We start from the raw sequence: 16,703 nt of genomic DNA, 5'->3' as shown, positions 1-16,703 counted from the left end.
AAGTCACAAACTTGGTTGGCCTTTGCATTCATTAATATTACCTCTCTTTCTCCTTGGTATTTTATGGGTAAATATACTTGTTTATATGTGGTTTATATGGTTGTTATATCCTTGATATTTTTGTTGATTATATGTTGGTTATGAGTGAGTTTTATGATAGTGATAATGTATGGCTCTCATCATGTTTTGGTTAATCGTTGAACATACAATGAATATATGGCTTAATATATGGTAATGCAATTATTGTGATGAGATACCAATGCTTCTTAGTGATTCTCGTATAAGTATGAGACCCCTGTGCTCAGATCCATTGTTTAAACCTGTAGAATGCATATTTGTGACATGTTTGACGAAATGTTTGTCAAGACTAGTAGGGGTTTAGTCAATTCCTTGTTCAAGTATTTCCATTTGTATCATTGTTTCGATGTTAGTTTTCATTTCTGAAAGTTTCATGGAGTTTTGGGCAATGTCCTGAGTCCTGGCCCTGAAAAAGTGGCACATAATCTGGAGTTGTTGGCACAAAACTAACTAGAAAATTCCCCATTTGCATGCATACCTTGTTGTGGGAGTGATTGGAGGGTCCCAGTCACATGCATGCCCATTTCAAGGGAGCGACTGAGGCTTTAATGCAGAAAAATGTTAGTTTGTCTCGGGGGCTAGTCACTTGCATGGGATGGATGGTTCTTGGGGGTCCTGTTGCAAGTGTAGAAGTTCACGTTGCTTATGTTCTGTCGGTTCCACTTCCTTAACTGATACATAGGGAGTTTAATCATATCATAGTAACTCTATGTCACATGTTTACCCTGGTTGGTCGGTTACTTGGGTAGATGTGGGAGGAGGGTGTTACAACAGAAGCAATTGGAGAAATTTCATATCTTCATCAAAAACCTAAATGGGAAGACCATCGTTTTCTAGATATGGGGTTGGGATCTTGTGTATCATTTGAAGCATATCATATAGAAAAATCTAGGGATACCAATAACACCCCAAGTCCTGGAAGACAAGGGTAAATTGTTATAGGATTCTTGCAGGCTTGAAGACTATGGCGTGGGAAAGAGATCAACTATAATATTAAATCTAAGGATGTGTGGCATCTCTTCAGTCTACAAAAACCCCAACACAAATCCTAATGGATCTACATCATTCAAGGATTCACTAAAAGTGAAGAATGTTGCTCAAGGAAACCAGGCTCAAAGCATACCAGGTCCTTACATTGTTAAGCAAGAAGACAATGTTCTAGACATGAATGTAATAAGTCTAGAAGTAAAATCTCACTTTGTAGATCTACAAGCAGGTTTAATGATTTTTGGTCGAAACCAAAATACCTAAATGAGTGGATTTACACTTATTGGACAACAAAGTGTGATATCATATTGTGCTCGAAATGTTTTTTCATAGTTTGGGTGAGACTGCTAAACCTTCCCCTTCCTTTCCAGAACCACCAAGTGTTGAATAATATCGGAAATATTTAGGGAAAATATAAAAAATAGACCTTGACAGAACATCAAAAGACATCTTCACCTTTGCCATGATATGTGTAGAAATAGACCTTAGCAAAGGTCTTCCTTATCATACTTTTAAAAATCATGAAAATTTCCAGTGGACACAAATGCTAAACTATGAGAATACGACCTTCAAATGTCGTACTTGTTTTCAAATAAGAGATCTACAAATTTCTTGCCCACAAGGCAAAAGGGTACCAAAAAAGAAAAAGAGACAAGCCCCTAAGCAAAGGGGATGGCAGTTTACAAATGAAGAGGAAAAAATGGAAGGAAATCATCTATATCTAGAAACACAGCCTCAACATGGAAACTATGTGATTAGGGGTGAATGGGGTGGCCCCAGATTAATGGACGCTATCCAGAAAGGTTCTGAATCTAAAATGATCATCGTTCCATAGTAGCAGAAGGGGAATCTATCCATGGAAAAGGATTAAGGTGACACAAAGAAAGTTCATGTATCTGGGAATTCAGACGAAGATAAAGAAGCATCTACACAGATAGAGGGTAAGCAAATGGCAATAGTAACCACTGCTCACAGTCAAGGAGTCTGGAAAAAGGTGGAGAAAAAGAGAGGAAAAAGGGGGAAGTTAAGTGATTTTTATCATACTTAACCCTGCTAAATTTTATGTATTTCTTATATAGTTATTTTCTTCTCATAAATTTGTTGAAAGGCTGATGCGTTTTGAATGCTCTCGGGCATCTGCAGAATGTAATTTTGTCCCTATTTTCAGGTTGAATAAAATTACGATTTTTCGTCGGAAATAATAAAATAATAATAATAGTAATAATAAGTGATATTTAACAATTTATATGTTGGATGGAATAATAATTTATCATAGGAAAATTGTTATTAAAATTGAATCTAAATATCTCTAATGGGGTTGTCAAGAGAGCAAATGACGTCTCAAGAGGGGGGTATTATTACCCTCAGCATGCAACAAGGATGAATACCATGTGGGCTATGTACACTTCACCTAGCAGGAGTTGGATGAAGGTTCTGGAGATGGTGGAGGAGTTAATTAGAGTTCGGTTGGGCGAGAGATTCAATTATGGGTTGGGTTAGATGAAGGTGGTGAATGCAATGGGTGTGAATTGTTCATAGGTGCAAGGTGTCTCAAACTTCAAGCCATGCCAAGCTCTCCAATTGCAATTTGTGTAAAGAGGATATGATTTGAGAAGGTTTAGTGTGTTGTTGGCTTGGGAGTTGGTCCTCATTGTGGCTACCTAGGATCTTGGGACTCTGTGGGTGGGAACAACTCCAAGTTAGACACGACAGAGTGGCTCTATTTCAATTGTTCAAGTATGGGATGGAAACAACATGGTCTGTGGGTGGATCAATTTTTCTGTGGTGCAGGTAATTTCTTTTAATTTTACATTTGGTGTCTATCTCGTTTAGAATTATGCATTAGTGGGCTTCACCAGGTTTAACATTGTTGTGGTAGGGTTGGGCCTTGTAGCAACTCAGAGATCATCTTACGATGTGTTTGACGGTTTATCTATGTGCTCTGGTCCTATGGCGAGATTGGTCGAGGGGTGGGCCATAGAGCCCAAAGGGTGGCTCTGTGATTTTGTTGCTAGTAATTATGTGTTAAAAGGTGTGGTTGGTCTGAGTGGTTGTGTCGAGTTGTTTCCAGGCTGGGGTAAGTAGGTTTTTCTTCGTCGTTGATTCAATGGTTGGGACCATGGAGAGGTTTATGAGATTAGGTATGAGGGGTGTGGCAACTGGAAATTCGGGAAGCTCAAAGGGAGTGGAAGGTGATGCAGCGACAACGACATCGTGCGTGTAGAGGGTTATCCCTCGAGGAGTGGGAGTTGTGCACCAGGTGGACTAACGAGATATCAACAGGGAGGTGGACCAGAAAGCCATTTCTTCGGGCAGGGTGGACCTGCCGCCTCCATTCGCCTCCCTTGAAGCCCACTTGAGACATCTCGCTTTAGTGGAAAAACAACTAGCTTGGGACTAGAATGATGACCAAAATTAGCTTATTTCCTTCATGAACGATTTGTAGCACAACTAGTGACACATGATGGATAGGCTAGTGTCTCTCCCGTGTGGGCAGAACCGAATTCAAGATAGGCAGGATATATTGGAAGGTCGCATGGCGCATACAAAAGCACATGTGCATGAGGCATTTCACCAACCTCAACGGCTAGAGAATGGACTGGATGCTCCAGATCCGAGTAACGTTGATATTCTAGGATGATGGTGAGGTGTATTTTGATTTTGGATCTATTTTGTTTATAGTGGGCAACTCAAATGAAATATGATATTTTTGTTATACATAAATAAATTAATTGAGAGCAAAAAAAAATCATTTACTTTTTAGTGTGAGAGAGATATGTGTTTCCCTCACTACTTAATATGGACTTACTATGAAGTTGAGAGATAGCATGTTAAAATAATATTACCAGGTTAGATCCATCTTAGCTCTGGATCTAGCATGCGTTGAGAGGGATGAAATATTTTGAGGTACAAACCTCTTTTAGACTAAAAAGGGATTTGATCCCTCTTAGTGCTTGGTAGATATTGATCTAAACTGGTTTATTATTAATTATAATTATAATTATTTATTTTATTTCATTTCTTAAATTTTATTATTTTTATGTAATTTGACGTCAAGATGTTTCCATAACATAATAGGAGAGGACAACATCTCTTCCATACACGGCTGGAGAGAGCCTTTGAGTAATAATATGTACATGACTTTATATATATACATAGGCATATCCATAATTTACGGATATGATTGCAATATTCCTACATGATTCTTAGATATTTGTTCAATGATTTGGGAAACCATCAAAACATAAAATACTTGAAAATAGCTTATACTCATGTAAAAAACATATTTATAATTGTTTACTTCCTACCATAATTTAACAAAGACTTTGCATAAAAAATGGATAGGAACAAGATGTAAATGTTTACTTCCCACCATTATTTAGGTTTTCCTCAACACTTACGTAGAAGTAAAAATGTAAATGTGTAGGTTTACTAGTGGTTACTACCCACAAAATTTTATGCAAGTCCTTAACCAAGAAATTAGTTTATCTACTTCACATCTCAATTTATTAGTTCTTCCCAAAGCAATCTTATAGCATTTCATTTGCTTATTAACTTCTATTAATTTTTTTTATGTAATTATTCGAGGAGCATAATTTCTAACCTGAGTGGAAGGGACTGAGCTACCTTGTAACACTTTTAATATGAACATTGAAATATTTTACTTGTGGCTGATAGTAATATATATATTTTTTTTATTAATTACGTCAATAGGCGTCTTTCACTGTGGGCTTGGGGTGGGCAAACCCTGTTCACTCCAACCAATCAGAGGTGTTCATTTGCGTCGTCCTACTTCTAATTAAAAATTGCCACATGGTTGTATCCCATTGCTTGATTCAATCCCTAACCTTGTTCGTGTTCTTCTGCCACCGAAAGGACAACTTCTCTAGCTGGAAGGAAGACCTACGTCTAGTTGAGCTTTAAAGGCTCGCTTTGTTCCAAAATCATATGATCTCGTAGAGGTAGAAGCATTTGTTTAAGAACCAGTCACTTTGTTCCAAAATCATATGATCCCATAGAGGTAGAAGCATCAGTTTAAGAACCAGAAGCATAGGTAGACAAACCAGTTTCAGATCTTGGACCTTCCTCTATTCAACGCACAAGCTTGGACCCTCTGTTTGACGATATACATAGGTTAGAAAAAGTTTATCTCAGAAAATGGATGCTCGGAGCAGAACTCCTTAGCCATGAGATCTGATGGAGGCTAGAAAAATTTAATCTCAAAAAATGCATGAATGAAAAAGGATCATCAGATCTAGAGAGAATTTTTTGACGTTGACAGTGATAGGAGAGAATTTTTTGACATTGAAGTGGCAAGGGCATCGAACACTAGATGACATATTAGGGTTGAGAGGTTACGCACATTGACTTAAACGTGTTGACAAATCCTCTGTATTGATTGGATATATGGATGCTTCATTGCTAAGGAGTTCCACTCTGAGCTTCAAAGCGATCATTTAAACAAGAAACTGGTTCGATCGATCTAAGATCCTTTCTTGTCCAACGCAACGGATTTTGCATGGTAAATGCCTCTTCTGCGACTTTTTATTTTGGTTTTATGTGAGTGTTTGGATGAAATATTAAGAAGAAAGAGCCGGATATTCGAGTTTTGGTCTGGAAAATATTTCAATTTTCTTTATTTATCGTGAACTTCAAAACCCTAGGTTGAAAGAAAAAAATATTTGTAGGCCAGAGCTGTAGATATTGCAGTGTTCTTAATGAAATCCTAAGGTTGAAAGTTGAAGCTGTAAATATTGTAGTAATCTTTTGTACATATATGTATTGGTGTACGAGATCTTAGAAGGAGACAAGAAATCCAAAAGAACTACAAGATAGTCTCTGCAAACTATTAGTGAATTAGATTTCAAGTCAGACTGTATGGTTAGGTGTTAAATAGCATAAATAAAGATCAAACTTAGAGATTTCACTTTAAATTGGATAACCTCAGTTTAAATTGCACAATATCAGGTTAAATTCTCGCAATTGCATAGCTTAGGTTAGCTTCTTATAATTCTAACCTCTAGTAACATTGTTGCAATTTTTAGATTAAATACCATTATTTAAGGCCAAATTGAGCCGATACAGACTAAAATACAGTTGCATTTAGAGGTAAAAGAGTGTACAAATAGTTGGAGTTCAAGATAAGATTTGTAAGGATAAACTGTATAGTTGATGGTTAAATATCATAAAATATTTGTGAATTAGGAAAACTGTAGGTTTTCAGGGGAAATTGTTATATATATATATCTATTAGGTGTTAGATTGTGGTTTCTATTGCGGAAATAGATGGCTTTCCTAACTAATATTTGGCTGCTTAGAAAAATTGTCGGACTTTAAGAGGTCTTATATTTGTACCTATACTGGACATTTCTGGTGTATCTTTATTACAAGCTTTACTTCCTCTTGCTGAACAAATAATACGTTGCGAGAAGCCTATAGGATGCCAAAGGAGAAATGCAATCTCCATTATGCGAAAAATTAAGGTCTTGTCTATGATTTTTGAAGAAGTCAGAGATGTGGGGGTTCCGCTGCCTCCCTCTGCTTTGCTATGCTTAAGAGAACTATATATTATTTTCCAGAAGACAAAATATTTGCTGGAGGACTGTAGCGGCGATGGAAGTTATGTTTGGTTGGTGATGCAAACTGAGGAAATATCAAATAAATTTTATGTTCTAACACATGACATGGCTACTGCATTGGATGTACTTTACTTGAGATTGTTGGATGTCTCAGACGAGGTTAAGGAGCAAATTGAGTTGGTTCACAGTCAGGCTAGAAGAGCTAAGCTTTTCATTGATATGGTTGAAGAACAACTCTGCAGAGATATGCTTGTTGTTCTTGATGAGTTCGAGAAGGTGGTGACCCCAAAGAAATCTAAACTCAGAAAAATTCTTGACGATCTCCATCTGAAGAATGCAAGGGATTGTTTAAGAGAGATAGAGTTGTTGGAGGAAGAGATGAGAAATCAAAATAAGGTAGGTGCAGATCAAAATGTTTCAATGATTCATAGCTTGATTGGTTTCATGCGCTATTGCAAGTGTGTCCTATTTGGGGTTACAGAGATGGAATTTGATGCAAAATTACAGCCATCAAGTGAACACAGAGTTTCCAGAGCAGAGTCCAAGGATGTCCCTGTTATTCCAGATGATTTCAGATGTCCGATCTCACTTGATTTGATGAGAGAACCAGTCATTGTTTCTACTGGGAAAATGTATGAACTAGCTTCCATTACCAGATGGATAGAGGAAGGACACTCTACTTGTCCGAAGAATGGACAGAAACTTTTGCACACAAATCTTATTCCAAATCATGCTCTCTGCAACCTTATTATTCAGTATTGTGATGCACATAACATCCCTTTTGAAAAACAAGGAAACAACAAGAAAAGTTCGTCAATGGAAAGCACCATGAGTACTAAGGCATCTATAGAAGTTGCAAAGATGACTGCAACGTTCCTTGTAGAAAAGATTTATATAGGATCTTTTGAATCGAAGAGGCAGGTTTCTTATGAACTCAGACTTCTTGCTAAATGCAACATGGAAAATAGAAATTGCATTGCAGAGGCAGGAGCCATACCTTTGCTTGTATCGCTGCTATCTTCCCAGGATCCCAAAGCTCAAGAAAATGCGGTAACTGCACTCCTAAATTTATCTATTTATGAGAGGAACAAAGCTAAAATAATGCAATCTGGTGCTTTACTATCGATCATCAATGTTCTCAGTAATGGATGCAGTATGGAAGTGAGGGAGAATTCCGCTGCAACGCTCTTCAGCCTTTCCTCTGTTGATGAATATAAGAAATTAATTGGAGAGAGGCCAGAAGCCATTCCAGCCTTGATAAATCTTCTCCGGGACGGAACTGTCAGAGGCAAGAGGGATGCAGCTACTGCCTTGTTTAATCTTTCAGTTTTTCATGGAAATGTTTCACAGGTAATAACAGCTGGGGCAGTTCCTCTGTTAATTAATGCATTGGCAGATGACATACCGAGTCTTACAGACAATGCAATTTCTGTTCTTGTTGTTCTTGCGAATCAACTAGAGGGATTTCTTGCAATTTGTGAAACCTCTGCAATCCCTCTAATTGTCAGCCTTCTAAGATTGAGTTCTACTTCACCTAAATGCAAGGAGAATTGTGTTGTTATTTTGATATCCTTGTGTTGCAGTGGAAGAGACAAAATTGTAAATAAATTGTCAAGATTGACGTCGTTGATGCCTTCTTTGTATAATCTTCTTACATCTGGTACTCCTAGAGAAAAAAAGAAAGCTAGATCTCTTCTCAGAATTCTTCACAGCTGGGAGCCTTCGGGAGCTCCCCAAACAATTCTCTCATACGAGACTTAAAATTCAGTCACTACAGTGCACTAGCATCGAAGTATTTGGTTTGCTTTCGATTCTTTCCTAAATTTTTATGGAGACTCTTATTTTTTTGTGAAGCACTTGCCACCAATTCATTCAGGTGCTCATATTTTACTAGTATAGTACATTCTTTCAGTTTGGCAACAAGGATGAAAATAAATGTAAACAAAAACATCATGTATTATATAATGTAGAAAAATGTAAACATGTCTGTTTTTCAACAGCGTATTTACGTCGATAAACGTCTTTCACTTCTGGCTTGGGGTGGGCAAACTCGGTTCAGGCCAGCCAATCACAGGTGTTCATTTTCATCATCCTACTTCCAATTAAAAATTGCCACATGGTTGTCTCCCATTGCTTGATTATATCCCTAATCATGTTCATATTCTTCTATCACCGGAAGGACAATTCTCTGGCCAGAAGGAAGACCTGTGTCAAGTTGAGCTCTGAAGGCTCGCTTTGTTCCAAAATCATATGATCTCGTAGAGGTAGAAGCATTAGTTTAAGAACCAGAAGCATAGGTAGATGGACCAGTTTCAAAGCTTGGACCTTCCTCTGTTTATATATATATATATATATATATATATATATATATATATATATATATATATATATATATATATATATATATATATAACTTACCAGATCTAGGCTTCCTAGGGCTAAATGGTTGCGAGTCTGGTAGATAGTGTAGAGGAGCCGATAGTGGGTCATTGCTGGAGAATTTTAAATGTTTGCATAGCTTTCTGGACAAGCCCAAGTGGAAAATTCTGACACACACATGCTACGTAGGGAAAGACATCCTTGTGGGTATGTTTAGTGCTTTTATATTGGGAAACCCAAATGCATTTTAGCATGTCTTGGAATTGAATTGAGAAGAACACGACGTTATTTATTTTGTTAGTGTTTGTTTCTGGACCATGGCTTAGGAAACAGTCAAGTGTTTAGCCCTACATAATGGATTCCTTCCTAATGCAGATTTTGTAGAAAATAGAGTCCTGACATTGAGGAAAAGTAGTAGTAGAAATATAGTGCAGAGGGAACCCTGTAAGGGATTGCATTTTTGATCCATGGAACCATATTTTAGCTCTCCCTAGAGATTCAAATAGTTATATTGCAACTCTAAATAGACCCACAAGTTTGCAATGTGAGTATATTTGGCTTGTCTTCCCCCATTGTCTTTTTCTTCTGCTTCGTGTACATCAACATCAGGGAAATACCTGTAGGGTTTAGGATTCACAAAGAGGAAGGGAAACATAATATTTTTGCAGAAAAATCTTCCGTTGTGGAAGAGATCTCTAGTATTACGAACATCCTGGTATTACGAATGTTTTGGATCTTCCCAAGCTTGAGTATTCACAGAGTTTTAATCAATGTTACTTGCATGTTGGATCATGAGTTTGGGATGAATCATATCCCCTTTACCAGGCCCCCTATTTCCCTTTTATTGATCCTGGGTTTCGATGTCAAGAGAACAAGAGGCTAGATAAATTTTACATGAAATGGCGGTGGAAACCTTTGGGCTGCAATATTCCCAGGTCAATAGATCTTTGCCCTAATGTTAATATTAGTTTGGAGAAATAGATGACCTAAGTTTGATCTAGAATTTCAATTAGTTTGGAGCTACATTTCAAGATATAGTAAGAACATGGTTGCCTAATAATAATGTAGTTTCATTTGAGCCCTGCGTTTTGCCAATTAATATTCATACTAAGAATAATCTGAAAGAGTTGCATGAAAATATTATATCCCCTATGTTGTTCTATTCAAGAAGGATAAAAAAGAGACCAATGGCAGTCTTATCTTATGCTGATGTTATGTGATTCAAGAAAGTTCAGACTGAGACCAATGGCATTCTTATACTAACATTGTTTGTTTAATTTGATTGGTAGTCTTTTACCAATGTTTTTCTCTTTGATGTCAGAATTTTAACAAAGTTTCAGATTGAACACCATTATAATTTTAAAGAGAATTGAGCACAGTCTGGTAACCTTTGTGGGCAAATATATATTTTGTGTCTGAACTAATTTCCTTTTATGTGATATCAGATTCAATGCAAGCAACATGCTAAATAGGATACAAAACCATCGAGCAGTCTTTGTTGGTGATTCAATCGGAAGAAACAATGGGAATCACTCATTTGCATGCTAGTAGAGGCAGTTCCAAACAAACTCCAAATATATGAGGTCAATGGAAGCCCCATTTCAAAGCACAAGGGATTTTTGTCCTTCAAATTCGAGGAGTTCAATTGCACTATGGAATATTATAGGGCACCATTTTGGGTTTTGCAAGGTTGTCCTCCTAAAGCTCTCCCCCTGAAGTTAGAATTACACTAAAATTGGATTTGGTTGACTGGACATCTTAATATTCAAAGGATGCAGATATTCTAGTCTTCAACACAGGGCATTGGTGGAACTTTGAGAAGAACCTCAGAGGGTAATATTTTATTTTGCAATTTGACAACAATGCAATTATTGCATTTGGATTTTGTGTTATTCAGTTGAAGGCCTTAATCATGGAAGACTACATAGTTTATGTTGGTTGTATGTTCAGACCCACAAATAAGAATCCCTTAATGGTGATCCTTTCTCTAACACAAAGCACCATAAAATGTTTTTGGGGCTACTTCTTGGTATTTTTTTCCAAAAAATTAGATTGGAAAATAAGAAATCCTAATTTAAAACATCACAATTCTTTCCATGCATTCCATATTTTATTAAACTTGAAAAACTTCTTCCTTGTTAGAATTTTCACCTTAGCTTTTCCATATGGATTGACAAAGAGAGTTTCATAGGGGTTGCTATTTTCAAGAAGGAGAAACAATAAACATGACACTAGATCTGCTGATTGCATTTGAGAGATCTATGAAGACTGTGATGGAATGGATTTGTCAAGAAGTAAATACAGAAAAAACACATGCATTCTTCCATACCTAGGCTCCTGTGCATTTCAAGTTTGTGTCATATCTACTACTTTGATAATCTCTACACACTTAAATATTTTTCTCTTATGGTATAATATCCAAAAAAGGGAGGATGCTGAATTCTGCTATATCTCATGTTGTGTTCTTCACATGTAGGGGAGGTACATGGAAAACTGGTGGGAATTTCCATTTAGAGACCCAACCAACACTAAGTCTAGCTGATTTCCTTGACCCACATCTATGGAGAAACAATCTCATCATCTCCAAAGCACTGCAACAACTTAATCACAAAAAGAATGTGCAATTTCTAAACATAAGATATGATTCAACTAAGGAAAGATGGTCATTCATCACTGTATTATTTAGGCAATGGATCTGGACTTGCTTCCCTTAGTAGGTAGGATTGCAGCCACTGGTGTCTTCCTGGAGTGCCAAACACATGGAATGAACTGCTCTATGCCTTTTTTATTGCAAGAGGCTTTGGGGATCAAACAAATGGAATTTACAACATGTAGAATTCCACCACATTCTTTGTAAAGTTAAATTTTCAATATCTATTCTATCATGAAGGTTTTTATTTATTTATCAAATTCCAAGTGAATTTGTGAGGAGGCATTTGGTTCAAGTAGAGAGGAAAAATCAATGTTCGTTTTTCTAAGAGTTTTCACTAAAAATTACAAACTCCCCTCTCTTTTTGGACCCTCTACTAAAGGGGTCAAACTATTTTATACTATTTTATTCAATTTGGTTTTTCCTACACAAACCCCTCTATAACAGTCAAACCATTTTTATTCATTTTGGTTTATACTACTTGTGTGAATGTGTGAAGTATTTTATTTGTCTTGTGGTGGTTTTATCGAATTTGGTTAAGGATTTGAGTTTCTTGTCTTTTGGATTGTTTTACCTATGTTAAGCACTTTTGATGACCAAGGAAATCAACTATGCATCTCCAACATCACCTCCCCTCACTCTTGATATACAGAAAATGCCTTCCATGTGTATTTTCCTTCATTGCAGGTATCAACATACATGTGTATTTTCCTTGCTAGATTTGGCATGCATGGCATTGCATGTGGCTCTTTTCTATCATGGCATGGGTTTTGCGAGGTCTAACAACGTTTTTAGCCTAGCCTTTCCATTTTTGGATAGCCATGGTGTGATGGGGTTCTCATGTTTTGGTTGAGCTGGATTGCCAGATGGGTTCGAAGTTGAGTGAGGTGGATATATGAGATGATAGAACACATGGCCCTGAGCCGGACTGTGGGTTGTGATAAACCTGGATTTTGTGTTGCCTTAGATGGCCTAGGAATCCTTGCCGATGAATGGAAGGATATACAAAAAATCAAGAGGTGGTTTGCTCTCTATTGGGCCTAGTAATCCCGGGTTTGGGATATGCGGTGAAGCCTGGAGAGTGGGTCTCGGTTTAGGGCCTAGTGATCCAGGTTTGGATTGCGGTAGAGATTGAGATACTAGTAGACATGAAAATTCAACACGGTGTAGGTGGAGAAATCTGGTGGCATCCATGATTGTTTGGCCTAGTGATTGGGTGGAGATCACGATAAAGCATGTTATGATGTGTTCATTGTGTTGGCCTAGTGATCCGGGATGGATTACGGTAAAACCTGGTTTCTGTTGATGAGGGTGAGGTGGTTTAGCCTTGGTATGCCCTAGTTGGTTCTTTTGGTTTGAGTCCCACATTCATGCTTGGAATATGGCATGGGGGTGAATGGCTAAAGAGAGATTTGGCTTAGCCATTCTATGGTCGGGTGGAACGTGGTAGTCCCATCTCCGGTTGGTTTATTGCATTCATTAATGAGAAATTAATTCCCTTGATTTTCATGTGTAAATGTATTGATGTATATGTGGATTTTGATGGTTGATATGTTTATGGTATTTATGTCCCTATTATGCTAGTTATATGTACATTTATGACAGCTCTAATGTATGGCTCTCATCATGTTTTTATGTGTATATGAATGGATAATATGTTTGTGACCTAATAGATGATAATGCAACAATTGGCATGAGGGAACAATTGTTCATAGTGATTCTCATATAAGTATGAGATCCCTACACTTAATTATGTTATTTACACATGTAGGTTACATGTTGATGATGTGTTTGACAAAATGTTTGTCATGGCTACTAGGTGTTTGGTTATGGTCTTGTTCAGTTTATTGCTTTTGCATCATTATTTCCCTGTATTTTTACTGATTCTAAGCTATCACTCCATTTTGGGCAGTGGCTTGGGCTCTGGGCCTAAAAAAGTGGTTTAAATCCCAGGGTCATGGGCACAAAACTAGAAATTTTAGTCTTTGGTTACTGGCAGGCAAGCCTATGAGAGCGACTTTAGGTTGTTGGTCACTCCCTTGCCCATAACATGAGAGAGACTATGGCCTAAGAGATCCTGAACATTAGTGGGCCCAGGGACAGGTTATCTAATGGCTAACTTGTCTCCTGAAGGTTCTGTTGATGATGTTGGATGACTATGTGTGATGTTTCGTCGATTCCACTTCCTTAAGGCCGCATCGGAGGTCGAATCTGATCATAGTAGACTCTTGTTTCATGTTTACCTCGGTTGGCATGGTTACTTGGGTGGATGTGGGAGGAGGATGTTACAGAGTGGTATCAGAGCATGGTTCAACTCTCAGACTGAAGGGCAGTGTGTGTTGGTCATGCATTCATGTCAGTTGCATGTGTGTCTCTTACACTTGCATTTCATGTGCTTGTTGCATTGACTTGATGATTGCTTATGGTTGTAGTAATGTTGCCATGGATAATTTGATATTGATTTCATGAAATGTATTTGTCATGAGTACGCGATTGGTTGCATATGGATTATATGTCTCTTACATGTTGATTTTATGTCACCTACTTACATCCTTGTATGTTAGGTTACATTCTTTAATATTTGATTACATGTATCATTCTTGTAGGTTGATTACAAGAATTGATCTAATGTTCGATTACATGCATTTATGCATATGTTTAGTTGATAAGGCATTGCTTATGCATGTTATTGGTTGCATGTGGCAATGTGTATAATGGAGTAATGGTTGGTGTCATGCATGAGGTCACAGCATGCATTGCTGATATGACCTTGTATTGATGACTGGACCCTAGCTAGAATGATGTTTATGCATTGATTCACTTACTTGTTGTATATCTATATGATATTATGTCTATGTTATACATGTATCATGTTGATTCAGTGATCTTGCAAACAAGATATCCACCCCGAGCTATACTAAGGTACGTTAATTTATTGTGATTTGGTTTATCTGGCATATTATGCATTACAGGAAGAAAGATCAAATTGCTAGCAAGATGGTTGCCTACAAATGTTCTCCCTATGAATCCGAAGAGCATCATGGTGTTGGGAAATCTTCTGATTTGGTAGTTACATTGAGAAGTTTGAAGGAAGAGATAAGGATTTGTAAGGCGGATAATGACCGAATCATACAAGCACAAGAGAAGCAAGCAAAGGTTAATGCTATACTTCTTCACAGTTTGTCAAACTTGTATCGACAGGGGCCACTTTAAATCATCCATGGACACGAGGATAAAACTAATGGGGCATATGGAAGTAGGTATCCTGGTAGACAGAGGTCAGATAGATCTGAAACAGTGAGAGATGGCAGGGGTGATGAGTACATGTACTATTCTAGTTCTGGTTTTGATAAACATCATGATCGTCGTCACTATCATCCTTACAGGAGGAATGATAGGGATACTTGCCAGATGAGTTTAAGAAAGCAAAGCCACCTACTTTTGATGGAGATATGTAGAATCTGGAAGATGTCGAGCCTTGGATATTTGGGCTAAACAAATTCTTTTAGTTGCATAATTACACAAATAACAAGAAATGCAGAGTAGCGATCTTCAGCTTGAAAGGTAAAACAAACATTTGGTGGGAAGATGTTAAGCGGGTCCGAGACATCGGGACAAATGATTTGAGCTGGCAAGAGTTCAAGAGGATTTTCAGGAAGAAGTACTTATCAGAGAGGTACTACAATAGTATGGCCAAAGAATTCTATGAGCTAAAGATGGGATCAATGACAGATGGAGAGTACACAACCAAGTTTCTGGAGCTATTGAGGTATGAACCTTATCTTATTGATGAGAAGGCCAAAGTTCAACGGTTTGTCAGTGGTTTTCCACTAGCATTTAGAGATCGGATTGAGTATGATGAACCTCAGTCACTTGAGGAAGTTATTGGGAAACTGAAGTATTGTTATGAATAATCAAAGTGTAAGAATGAATCTCAACATGGATATAAAGGAAGGGACAAAGGTAAAGGTAAATGATAGCCTAAGAGGACAAGGCCTTCACATGCAAATGAGAAAGAGAATTTGACACCACAAAACAAATTTAATGTAGCTAGACAATGACATCGGTCACATCAGCAACAACATCATAGAGGTGAGGGCACTGGTCGGTTGGAGTGTTGGACATGCGGTAAGGAGCACCTTAAGAGATATTTCCCACAAAATTAGGGTGGTATTCCTTAGATATATATTGCACATGAGGCACAAACCGTTGGGGATGTTGGTTAGAGTGTTCCACACATCTATGTAGCAGTGGAAAATAGGTAGGCAAACTAGCAGGGATCTATCATTGAGATGTACGGTAAGCTTTGTGATCAAGTTATTTCTATTTTGATTTACCCTAGATCTAATGATAGCTATGTTAGTCTTGGCTTGGTGGACAAGTGTGGTTTGAGTAAGGAATTTCATGCAGAGTCTTTGTTAGTGCAGTTGGCTACAGGTACGAAGAAATGAGTTCATCATTGGGTAAGAGCTTGTGCATTTGACTTGAATGATATGCCTATCGCAACACATTTTAATGTATTACCGTTGGGTTCATACAGTATATTGTTGGGCATGGACTGGTTGTATCTTCATAGAACCAAGGTAGACTATTATGACAAAGCCATTTAGTGTGTTGATGACAATGGGGAACCACGAGTCTTATAGGGTAAGAAGAAAGCTACATTAGTTAAGATGGTGACAACTATGCAAGAAAAGCATAGCAGCGGGAAAGGGTGTAAATTATTCGCATTGCACATTTCTAGTGATAAGGGTAAGGAAGTTGAGGATATATATGTGTTGAACAAGTATCCAAGTTTACAACAGTTCAAAGATGTATTTCCTGAGGACATTACAAAGTTGCCACATCACAGGGAGGTAGACTTTTCTATTGAGTTAGTGCCAAGGGAACTCCAAGATGAGCACACCTGAGTTGTTTGAGTTAAAGTTGCAGTTAAAGGAAATGTTGGACAAGGGGTACATTAGGCCAAGTGTATAACCTTGGGGTGCACTGGTCTTGTTTGTGAAGAAGAAAGATGGTACTCTCAGATT

The 16,703-nt window shown here is 37.6% G+C and overlaps 2 pseudogenes; both read left to right on the top strand.

Annotated features, from left to right (window-relative positions):
* Nucleotides 1-3,601: 3,601 nt before the first annotated feature.
* Nucleotides 3,602-8,405, top strand: LOC149183974 (U-box domain-containing protein 1 pseudogene; annotated as a pseudogene).
* Nucleotides 8,406-8,626: 221 nt separating this feature from the next.
* On the top strand, nucleotides 8,627-11,858 carry LOC149183973 (protein trichome birefringence-like 11; annotated as a pseudogene).
* The last annotated feature ends 4,845 nt before the right edge of the window (nucleotides 11,859-16,703 follow it).

Source organism: Pinus tabuliformis, chromosome 3_2, assembly GCF_031772625.1.
Source record: "Pinus tabuliformis cultivar Carrire ecotype Pingquan chromosome 3_2, CPIR1, whole genome shotgun sequence".
NCBI lineage: Eukaryota > Viridiplantae > Streptophyta > Pinopsida > Pinales > Pinaceae > Pinus > Pinus tabuliformis.
This window is presented reverse-complemented; position numbering and strand designations above follow the sequence as displayed.